Here is a 12,362-nt window from a genome sequence, read left to right on the forward strand (position 1 = left end):
GTCGCGGGTCTATAGCTGCATAGTCATAAATTATTCTATTGCCAGGTATAAAAATCGGAATGGTCGAGAGTCTAAAGCTTTGAAGACATACATTTTTCTATATGTGGCTATAGCGTGTTTTATGGTTTCTTATGGCTGACCATAGAGGGCCATAGAAGGTGATAGCTCACCGTAGGCTTTTCCATAGACGTCCATAGACCATTTTCGTATGGTTTTTTTCAGGGCTCTGTATTAAAAGATGGGGGCTATTCCAAGAGACAATTCAAATAATGTATTAAGTACGATTAATATTTGCTCCGCGTCTCCGTGTTTTTGCGACAAATGATGGGTCCCCGGCAAAGTCGGATTCAAAAATTAGACTCCCATCATATATACAGCTAGTGAGAACATAGCGTTTGTATATCTGCGTTGTTGCCGCTCTGTGGGGAAGTGTTCTGCTTGTGTTCTGTGTGTTCAGAGATGTACGTATGCCTATACATAGATTTACACATATATCTATACATAGATATACATACACCATGTAGCGTTCACAAGTCGGGGAACTTAAAGTAAATTTTTTTTTTAGGATTTGCTGGCTAAAGAGAGCCATAGGGAAAGCTATAGAGAAGTCTTTAGCCAACCTTTAGAAAAGCTAAAGAGCGCTATGGCTGGACAGCGATAGGGCCATGGACAAAGCCAAAAAGCCCATAAAGGCGACCATAAAACATGTTAAAGACAGCCACAGGAAATTCTTTAGCTAATTGGGCCAAATAGCTAAAGCCGATTATACAAAGAATTTTCTATAACCGACCATATAGGACATTTTTGTATGGGGAGCAGGACCGCGAGAGCAGCCGATGCCGTTAGATAACAAACCGAAACCTCGAAACGCGTACAAATTGAGCGCTTTCACGGAACGCCGTAAAATGCTGCCCCTGCCTCATATCTTTCTAAGAAGAGTTGATTTAGTTGTTTTCAATGATGCTTAGAAAGTTTCTCGGTGGAACCATATGTTTATTTTCACTGACTAAAATATTAATTAGTAAATTTAAGTTAAATATATCGCTAATTAACATGTTTCTGCAATCATTGACGTCCGCCAAGCCTGATAGTTTGTTCCAGCACAGAATCTGTTTTCCCTCGAACACCATATTTTTAGGAATTTTTGAAAGCTTTCGCAGGAACACCCTGTACACCTAAGATAAACTTTCGTTTATAACACTACCAAAATATTTTTTTCAGGGAAAAAAAAGATATACTGATGCGCGAAAAATATAAAAATGTACGAAAATTCCAATTTTTTTAACGGCTAGCTGATATGGCACCAGTGATTTACCTTGTCATAAGAGGTCACAAGACCTTTTAAGGCACTCGGGTGTAAACAGTCGCATGTCTGTGGTTTAAAGAAGAATAACGTCAGTTAAAAAAAAAATTGCCTTTTTGCTGATACCCTTTTGCGGATTTGTAAGATTCCTTACAATTACATATGTGAAGGTAAAAGTTAAGGTTAGATAAAATCTGTCTAATTTTCGGGTCGCAAAACCGCATAGAAGTATTAATCTGAATGCACCGCCGATACACGTTGCATTAGATGCATTGAGGGATATATGTGCACGACGTTTGTACACTACAGTCGTCTAACGGGTGTGAGGTACGTTGTTTAGTGATCATTACCTTTTTCAAATTACGATTTCCAAACCATTTCATAAATCAAAATGGGTAATTTTGCGCGCGCGCCCCTACGCGTGCATGCGTGTGTGTGTGTGTGTCACCGCGCGTGTGCGTGTGTGTGTGCGTGTTTGTGTGTGTGTGTGTGTGTGAGCGTACATGCGTATGAGCGTGTGAGTGTTTAATGTGGCGTATTGTTATTATCGACTCTAGATGTATTTCTGTTTATTTTCTAACACCTTAATTGTTTCTGGTTTTTGTTTATATACGTTATTTTTTACTCGAGGAAACAATCTTTCTTCACACCTACCTCCGTCTCCGCTAGATGGGCTTCATAGAAGTCTTCCGAAAGTTAATTTAATTTCCAATTTCTTTCCGTTTTTTTTTCTTAATTTCGATCTTTGTAGCGTGAATGCTTTATATACTTTCTGTTCCCTTGGCCTTACATGTTTTTTTAACCTTTTCCACTTCTTCCTCATTTTCAGAAAAAGAAAGGTAACACCTCTATCCCAAATCGTTTGTCCGCTGATGTTGTGTTTTCTTGTTTCTTTTTCTACTTGATTTTGTTGTCGCTTTCCCTAGATCCCCCGAAGGCCAGCTATCCACTATGTACGTTATTCCCCTTGACGTACAGAGGCATCGATTCGCGTCGACGCCGTCAAATCCCCGAGCAACAGAAGGTATACATTTTGGCCGCACACACTCACGGGCAGTGCGCCTACATTCCAAAGTGCAGCCAACTGCTCGATCGCGAACCCTTGTCTTATGGGCCGCGTTTGCAATACGAGCTGCAAAGAGTTGACCCAAAGCGGCGTTGATTGTCCGCCAAGCAGAGCTGGCAGTAATGCAATTACTGTAATGAAATTACAGTAATTTAATTACTTGTTCCAGTAATTAGTAATGTAATTCATTACTTTTTGGAGCAGGTAATTTAGTAATGTAATGAATTACTCCAGCGACGGTAATTGTAATTAAATTACCTAATTACTTTTTCGCACCAGGCATATTTTTTGTGTCCACAATACACAAGAGCGCTTTTCTTTTTATTTTAACCTTTCTTTTTCCTCTACACCTTTCCAAAAAACGCTCTTTGGCCGCCGCTATGTTGCTGATGCTGGGGGATCGGTGGCCGAGTGGGCTAAAGCGCACACCCAGCTCGACGCACGTGGAGCAAAAACTCGCGCTGCAGAACCCAGGAATCCTGGGTTCGAGCCCCACCCCTGCCCGTTTTCATCTGGATGAGCATCGTAACGGCGTGCGGTCGTGTATCACTACTGCGTGGTGCACGTTAAAACCCCAGGCTAGCGGTTGTACCGCACTGGCTAAATTGCTCATATACAGTGGGTAACAATGTCGCCATGTTCTGGCAGACTAAACTTCTGCTGTATAAACAACTAACGACTGATTTGTTTTTTGCTGATGCTAATGGGGGGGGGGGGGGGGGGCGGCTGGTGCGACTCTCGCTCCCGCTATCAGCTAGACATTTTCTGCCACTCTCTTGAACTGTGAAAACCCCCTCAGTGCGATTCTCTACCTATGTTTTGCGGTTTTGCATTCGACGTTTTCTGGCCCCTCTTGAAAGTTTCCGCTCACTTTTTCTGATGCATACTCCGTACCCTCTCTGTGTTATCTTCCACTGTAAGAAATAGGGCTGGTAAGTGCCTTCCATTCGAGCTTTTCTGCTCGACATTCTCGGGAAACGAAGGAGGGGAGGTAGGTCGAACTAAGGCCCCAGGTGGAACGGCCCTCGACGCGATTTTGTCATTGTTCTCGCCCCTCCCAGAGATAACCCGCGAAGGGTCCTCAGTCATCTCCAAAAATAGTTGTCCGGGTTGGGGTGGGAAACGGATCAGTCGCGTGCGTTCCTCTGTCCATCGGTATACATGCAACAGAGTTCTAGCTGTGTGCCATGAACTGTGTAAATAATGTAAATAAAGTTATCTGTAAAAGGAAGTTACCAATAGCTCCTTTATATTTAAAAGTATACAAAAGTAATGCGAAAGTAATGTCATTACTTTTAAAAGTAATTTGTAATAGTAATTAATTACTTTCTGGCTGTGGTAATTTGTAATGTAATTTAACTACATTTCAGCAATTTTCAGCAAAGTAATTAGTAATGTAATTTAATTACAAAATATGAGTAATTTGGCTAGCTCTGCCGCCAAGCGTCTCCGCCCCGCTTGCCGCTCTCCTCCTCGCCTCGCAACAACGCAACGCCTGCACACTTGCGACCGATGCTCGAAACAGGCGTCCGCCATTACATTGCAAACGGTCCCCATGGTTTGAGCTGCTCACTCTCTTATATCTAGGCTCTTCACTCAGAAGTAAATAGGACCCCCACGTTCTGTATCTTTTTTCCCCCCTTTTTTTTTCTTCATTTTATTTATCTCTGGCTCTGGTCTGACCCACGAGTAAAAACGCAGAAAAACGACACTCCCGATTTCCACTTTGTTGTCATTTTGGAGCCTCGCACCGCTCGCCCGTATTTACTTTTGGGGGTTCCTGATACTCGCCATTTATTAACGCCTTTTCGACTCCTCGCACACCCCTCGCGAAGAAGCGGGCACCGAACGGAGTGGGGACCTAAACGAATTTGGCAGAGGCGGCGATGGCGGCCTCCCGCAAGGATACAAGCCCGGTCGACTGAACGCCGCGTTTCGTTACGCAGTCGATCGTCACGCATCTTTATTTACTTATTTTTATTCCTCCATCGTTCCTGGTTTTTTTATTATTATTACTTTTTTGTTTTTATTTCCGCGCCTGTTGGTTGCCGGGGATAGCTACATGTCGAGAATGTTCTCGCCTTGTTCGATACGTTCGTGCGTTCGTGCGCTTGTTTATAGCACGTATGCTCGTCGATACCTGCATCGGTCTATTTTTTTTTTTAAGGTAACGTTTTTGGACAACGTTGATCGGCAGTTTTCTAAATTGATACTCGTGAAGAATCGTAGAAAACTAAAACGATAAGGGAGGCTCGGTACTGGAGCCTCGGTACTGAAGCAGAGTATAGCGTGAAAAGTGTATACCCTTCAGGCCATCATTTGGATTCAAACTTGTGTGTGCATTACTAGTTCGTTTTTTTTTTCCTCTCTTGCGTTCTCTGCGTAAATGGCGTGTGCTGGAATACATGACTTGAGCCATACACTCTAAGCTCGGTAACCCTCATTATAGGTGCACGTTTTCAAATTTTAGTATACCTTTATTTTATAAGATACATTGTAACCATTAGCGCTGTAACCTTTAGTATAATGCTTCAGATGTTTTAGAGGTTACATTATAGGCTTTTATTGTTTGCCATTAGTTGTAACCTTTAAACGGTGCAACAAACAGAAAAGTTACAAAAATATTTCTTCCACAACACAAAAATAAACATATGGTGAAACTTTGATGAGACAATGCTTTAGAGAAATATGCTATCTTGACAAAGCTCCTTCGAATTTAATTGACTTGTTTTAAGCATACATAAGAGCCCATCCGCTAAAATATACTTATAAAAAACACATCCCCTAAAATACGAGTCAACTTTGTCACAAAAACATATTTTTCTAAGTAGTGTCATCAAACTTTCACCACAATTTATGGCGTCATAAAAAATGTAGTGGGCCGTTCCGCCAATATTATGAATCACAGTGCAAAAAAAGATAAATAGTAAAAACATTTATTGGTAAAATCGGCTTAGATAATATGATACACTGCAGCAAAATACACTCTCAATGTGGCTCTTGCACGAGACTTTCCGGTATTAAATCATAAAAAGAAAATGCAGCAAAAGTATAAAGCTAGAGCTCGCTGAAGAGGGAAAGCTGAAGGTTGACAAAATGAATCGTGGGTAGTCACTTTTGCTTACATGTCTATGTAAACAGAACTCAGAGAGGGCCCTGTTGAGCTGACTTAAAGTAGGCCATGATGCTTTCCTGACCATAAACTCGCTAAAGAGTGACAACTCAGAGGTGACAACTTCCTCTAGCAAGATATGCATAGCGTCGTACAGAAGGTCTGTCAACACTGAAAAGTGAGTGATATGTGCAAGAAAAGACCTCGAACAAATTTCAAATTGTGCTGACAACTCCACCAACGTTTTATTTGACTCTGTTTTTGCAAGTTGCAACAACTGTCCTTTATACTGGACCTGTGTGCGCAGTGGACGCTGTATCTCAAAATGAAAGTTGTGAAATGAACAGTGCATGTTCTGCAAGCTAAGCCAACATTCTTGCTGAACAATTCCTTAAATCCTACTACATTATGGCATGCCAAGGAATCGCCATAGTAAGCAAGAGCCCAAAAAATGTTTCTTCGCCACACATGGTTTTTAGCTTGCATTCTTTTTCTAGATCATTTACAGTGGAAATGAAGTCTTCAAGGAGCATGCTCTTTTCTTCTTTTGACTTTAGGTCTTCTGATTTTCCAACTGCGAGCAGAAAAATGTTGCTTACTTTAGATCTTTCTGATGGTTCTATATTTAGAAATGACACAAAATATTCTGAGCTTGCTTTTAGATCCTTTCTTCACACCGAGCGGATTGGCCAACTCAATGCCATCACAGTGCAACACCATAGATAAAATTTGTCATAAAAACTTGCAATGGGGTGTTTTTTGAAATTGGGTTCCATCGCTAAGATCCTCCAGCAGGTCGCTGTTTGATGCCTCAAGCTTAGATTGAAAACAGCTTGGAAAACTTGGATGATCATGTTGCAACGAATTTTCAAGACGGCTTTTTCATGGCACAAAGTATGCCTTTCCCACAGATGGAAGCAGTACTTCCTGTGGAGCGACACAAATCCCTCAATATCAGTAGAGCGCCTTCCTTGCCTTGTGATTATCTGCGACTGCAGAAAGATTAATAACACACCCGGCAGGCGCCAAAATGTCTGCCACTCCATTCACAAGCACATCAATGGCAGTTTTCGAACTGCGGTGCTTTGATTGGAGATGTCTAGCCAAACATAACAGCTTAGTGAGCAAATCTGGGCTTGACAGGGTTTCTACATTTTCCACGGAGCTGCCCAAATCCACAGTTCCAAAATCGAGGGATTCAGTTTAAGAGCTGTTCTCAACAAACACAGTTGGAACATTGGATGCTCGTTCATCAGTGTGAGCAGAATCGATTTGGTTTTGAGGTATGCCCGCAAAACTACACACTTCTATTTTTTCAGATGTTGAACAAACACTACCAATATGACATTTGTAGTAGGTTATGCACAAAAACCGCTTGCGACATGTTGTGCACACCAATGTGACATTGTTCATGTGCACATCCTTCATGTGGCGTGAAAAAGCATAGAAATGTCTAGTGGTGAATCCGCATGCGTGCAGACGTGTTTCCCAACCTTGCTTCTTGTTGGCTGTCTCGGAAGCTGGCTCTTGTTGTTACCAGCAGCAACGTTTGGGGGGCGCGCTTGTTGTGGCCCTGTGAACAGAGACAGTAAGTGTCGTCATAAAACACACATATATATCTTCACACAATTTCCAAGCCCTTAACCCAGTACCATGCTTTTAGTACGGACTTTCCCAATTTGGTACTGCAACATTAATGAAGGGCCAGTTTCACCCAAGGAAATGATGCCGAAAGGAAAGTGCGTTGTTTTTCGTCACGCAACAATAAATACAGAGACCAAATTAGTCCAATGGTGTAAAAGACAGATGTACAGGGTGGCACAAAAACAAATTTAGTTTTTTTTTTGTTTTTTTTTTTGTTTTATCACAAAAATAAATTAGGCATTGCCGAACGCTCATTCTCCGCCCAAAGGTAGCGCTAAGGTTTTAGCGAACGCGTTTTTGAAAAGTATTTTCACGAAATACCGGGAGAATAAGAAAGTGTTTTACCGGAAGTTGTCCCGTAATTTCAGACAGCCAATGGGAGGTGAATGCCGTTACAATTTCGGAAAATTATTCTCCCGGCTAGCGGGAGAATAGATACCGCCTTATTTTAAAACATCAGTTGATTGAACAACTGCATTACTGCGAAATATTTTTTAACACTCTAAGCGCACTCGACAAAATGCTAGAGAAACTGCAGAATACAGCCAGAAAGTTGTTCGATATCAACGCTGCCGACGTGTAAATGCCCGTTCAGCTGCGGCGTCTGGGGCGCGCGAATTACGGCGTGGAAGCGAAGCAGAGCTTCGGGAGGCGAAGTCAAATCAGTAAACGTTTCGGCAGGTTGAAAGCCTCTGTTGTCTTCAATGTCCCTCTTTCGTTAGAGTCAACACGCTCAACCATCTACACGCCCAACGAGTTCACGCTCTTTTGGTTTCCCACCACCGCCAGCCACGTTTATATCAAAACGTGCAACCAATCGACGCGTTACCGGTAAAACGCATCGCGTGTAAGTTCATCATCGGCCTATGCAGTTTGAAGGAGCAAACGAAGCCAGCACATTGAATCAAAAGTCGAAATCAGTACCACGTGTACATACTTACCCAAGTCGCATATCTTCCCGTGCACGTTGGGACAGTGGTCGCAATAATCGCACTTAATCTTCAAAGGGCCGAGGACCGTGTAGCACTGGCAGTCGCAATGTGACTCGTTAAAACGGCCATGAGTCACACCAAACAAATCTTTGATCGTGAGAGCCATTCCTGGACATGTTCGGACTCGAGAAGGAAGAGAGGCCGTGTTCCAAAATGCATTCGATCTCATTCCAGAGTGAAGGTCTTGTGCCCTTGCGTTCGAAAAACTTAGAACATAGAGCATAGTTTTGTTTGAAAAAAATACATTTTTGAAAGTACAATAGCGAGCCGGTGAAAGCCTCAAGGGCTTGTGGACCTGGCTCGGCAGGTGGCGATACAAAAGAAAGACACATTGTAGTAAGGTACGTTCTAAAAAAAAGTGGAAAAAGTTATCTGACTTCCAAAATTTACACGTTCTCGGAATCACAAGGTACACTTGTAGGGCTAGAAAAGAAAAGAAAAAAACTTTGATAACCATAAAAAAAAAACAAAAAAAACAACAACAACAACAAAGCTTAACCTCACAGCTCTAAATTCCGTAACGCCTTCCGGAGCTTTTGCCTCGAAGTTATGGATTGAAAGGATTCCGGTAGGCTGTTAAGTATTTGCGGAACGTAATGCACTCTCGTGCGCTCACCATACTTCGTTCTGATCCGCGGCATTTGGAAGCGGAGCGATGGCCTCATAGGTCGCTGCGCAATGTAGGCTTTAATAAAACTAGAATTCCCGAAATGACGGAGCACAACAGTTTCCCTAAAAAGACCCCCGAAAGATGGCAAACAGAGCTCTTGAAATATAAACGCGCTTGAGACATCTGGCCTGTCAAACGAAACACTTTTCAAAATACCTCTTAGCAAGGAGTCGATTCTCGCACGTCAGAAGAGGGAGCACCCCATAAAGATGGTAACACCGTATCGCAAATAGCTGTAAGCCACTGCACATATGCGTTACCATTTTTTTTTGCACAGAAAAAGGCAGAAACATTTTAACATTATACAGACAGCATGCAACACTTCTTAATTTTTTACATAGATAGGTCATATGCGTGCACCAGGACAAATCACTGTCGAAATATATTCCTAGGTATTTAACTGTTTTCACATATGGAATAGTTTCGCAATCGCACGATGTGCAATTGGAAGTGTGCAGCGCTACTGGTACGGAAAGTTCGACATGCTTTAGTGGGGGCCTAAAACAGACAAGTTTTGTTTTCGACACATTTACTTCAATAAAGTTTGCCCGAAACCAGTCCATTGTAGAGATAATATCATTTTGAAGATTTTGAATGGCTACATGATAATCTAGATGATCCGACACTAACAGCGTGTCATCGGCGTATTGAAAAATTTTACATTTAGAAATAACAGCGGGTAGATGGTTCACGTATAAATTATAGAGTAATGGCGATAGAACTGAGCCTTGCGGGACTTCAGCAGTTAAAAGGGCCTTACTGCTCTTCAGATTTTTAACCACCACCACTGGGAATCGACCTGAAAGATAGCCTTTGAGGAGTGACAGAAACGGACCTCTGAACCCCACTCTGTACAGTTAAGAACAGTGGACGTCATGACTTATGCTGTCAAATGCTTTCGAGACATCCAAAAACACTGCACACGTAAACACACTGTTATCAAAACCAGTATTCAAGAAATCTCCAAAATCTTCCAGTAATGCCTGAGTACCCCGCTCTGCAACAAAACCGTACTGACGATCGGAAAGTAAGTCGAACCTTTGACAGAAGCTAGCCATTGCCCTTAAAACGTGTTTTTCCAGCAGCTGCGAAATGCATGATAAGATTGAAATGGGACGATAGTTCTTGAAATCATTCGTCGCCCCTCCTTTGTGGAGCGGTTTTACACTAGCAATTTTCATTCCCGTTGGCCAATTTCCGGTTGCAATTATATCATTCAGCAGAGCTAGAAGTGCATTTTTAAGTTTTTCAAAATTTCTACGGAGATCCCGTATATGAATTTCGTCAATGCCAGAAGACTTTCTTTCCTTGGAAGAAAATAAATACTCACGCAGCTCGTGTTCTCTTATCGAAGGGAGATACGCAGAAGCTAGATTGTAGTCGTGCAGCGTAACAGTTGGTGCTCTATCACTATCTTGAACTGCACTTTAAGTGCGAGAAAAAAAGGCATTAAAGTCCTCAATGATTTTCTGCGTAACTGACGCAAAGGACTTATTTATCACGTCATCAATTGAGCGTTTTTTTGTTCCACCCCGAATCTGATTAGCTAACTGCCAAGTTTTTGCTACGTCAAAACGGTTCCTTTCAAATTCTCCCCTAAAAAACCTGCGTTTTGAGGAACGGACCAAGGCGCATGCTTTATTTCTGGCTAACTTGCATTCGGTCTTGAGTGTTAGTTCACCTGGAAAACGCTTGCAGCGCTTCCAGAGTAAGTCCTTGTACTTTATAGCTGCCAAAATGTCTGACGTAAGCCACTTAAAGGCCGACTTACAAAACCATTTTCCGCGGGAGAAGAGGTTTCCTCCTTGCCACCCAGAAAGGAGGAAACCCCTTTTCCTTTCCACGGAGACTAGCTTCCGGACCCGCCCTTTTCAGGGGAGGAGGAGGAAGGAGTGCGAGAGGGGAGGGAGCGAAGGTCGTTGGGGAGCACTTTCCTACCCTGCGGAAAATGGTTTCGTAGGTCGGCCTTTAAAGTGCGCTTTACGTCGTCTAATCATTACTTTCCTTTTTGACGCAGATGAAAATTTTGAAAATAAATCAACAACTGCGTCATATAACTGTGAAGCCTCGACTGATGCTAATAGGCCATCCCAGTCAAATTTGTTTACTTTGTCATCGAACCGCGATTGATCTGTTATCGTTATTTCCTTGACATCATTGTCGGAGCTCCAATTATTCTTTTTTGATTTTATCTGGCACGCCATATAATAGTGATCAGCCAGTTTTTCAGTTATCACCGCCGCCTTAACCGAGCACTCGAACATGCGTATATTAATGTGATCAATGCACGAGGACACGAATTTGTCGCCTAAAATTTCTTCCCGAGTCGGTAGATGTATTGTACTTTCGATGCCGTACGCTGACATTAGGTTGAGATAATCGCATACAACATGGCGTGAGGAATCCAATGTGTTTATACTTCGTTTCAGCTTCGTTCCGAGCGCGGCCGATGTTATGATCCGAAGGGCCAATGAAACGTCGCAAAAAGCGCAGCGTCATGGTGTGCTCTCTGCGCTTGATAAGACTAGCCGGCGGAGGAGCACGCACAGAGGGACGGCGAATACCGGCTGGTCCTATCAACTGCAGAGAGCACGCCATGACGTTTGCCTCTTTCGCTGTTTGATTGGCCCTTCGGTTCATAACATCGGCCGCGCTCGGACCGAAGCTGAAACGAAGTATAGATTGAAATCGCCCGCTAAACACAATTGACTTGTCGAACTGAACTCCGATAATACTTTATCCAGTTCATCAAGAAACAGGTTCGCGTTGCTTGAAGGGGGGCGGTAGATAGCTATCAGGCTGACACAGAAAGGCTGGCCAGTAATCTGCAGGCCTATGCATTCCGAATAAGTCATCGTTATTGGAATCGGGGCTGTGCTCCAAATGTTTTGATGAAAACACAAATTCCTCCCCCCCTACCCGACGCTCTTGTCAAGGCAAAGCGTTCGTAACGAGGAATAGAAAACTGAGTGAGCATATCGTTAGTACTGTTAACTTCAGTCAAAATAAAAACATCTGTGATCGCACCCAAATCTCGGACAGTAATCATGAACTGATCCCAGTACTTCCTAATACTTCTTATGTTAACATGAAACACACTAAACGGAAGTTCCGATGATCCTTTGAATTTATTTTTCAGTAACGAAAGACTTGAGAACTCAAGACACTCCATAGCAGCAACTATACAATTTTGTCCAAGTCAGCAACACGATCAACGCGCAACAGTGACGAACTCTCGTCCTTTTTCACAAAAAACCTTTCCCCGTTTCACCCACGCGAATTTATATTGATTTTCTTTTGCTTTTTCCTGGGCCAACCAGAACAGCTGTCGGTTCAGCTTCGTAAGGTTCTCGTTGATGTACAGCTGCGGCACAACAGCAGCCGCAATAAGAGTACGCAGTTTGCCACGCGCGCCGAGCCACCGATCTTCCGTTTCTGTTGACTTGAATTTAATCAGCACTATTGGGGTAAACCCAGGCTTAGCAGGGAGACGATGTACTGCTAGGATATCTGAAGTTGCAAAGTCGGATATCCCACGCTGTACCGCGAGGTCGTTTACAGCTTTTCTGAGATCT

Source organism: Ixodes scapularis, unplaced genomic scaffold (genome assembly GCF_016920785.2).
Source record: "Ixodes scapularis isolate PalLabHiFi unplaced genomic scaffold, ASM1692078v2 PGA_scaffold1__304_contigs__length_218370807, whole genome shotgun sequence".
Taxonomy (NCBI): Eukaryota; Metazoa; Arthropoda; class Arachnida; order Ixodida; family Ixodidae; genus Ixodes; species Ixodes scapularis.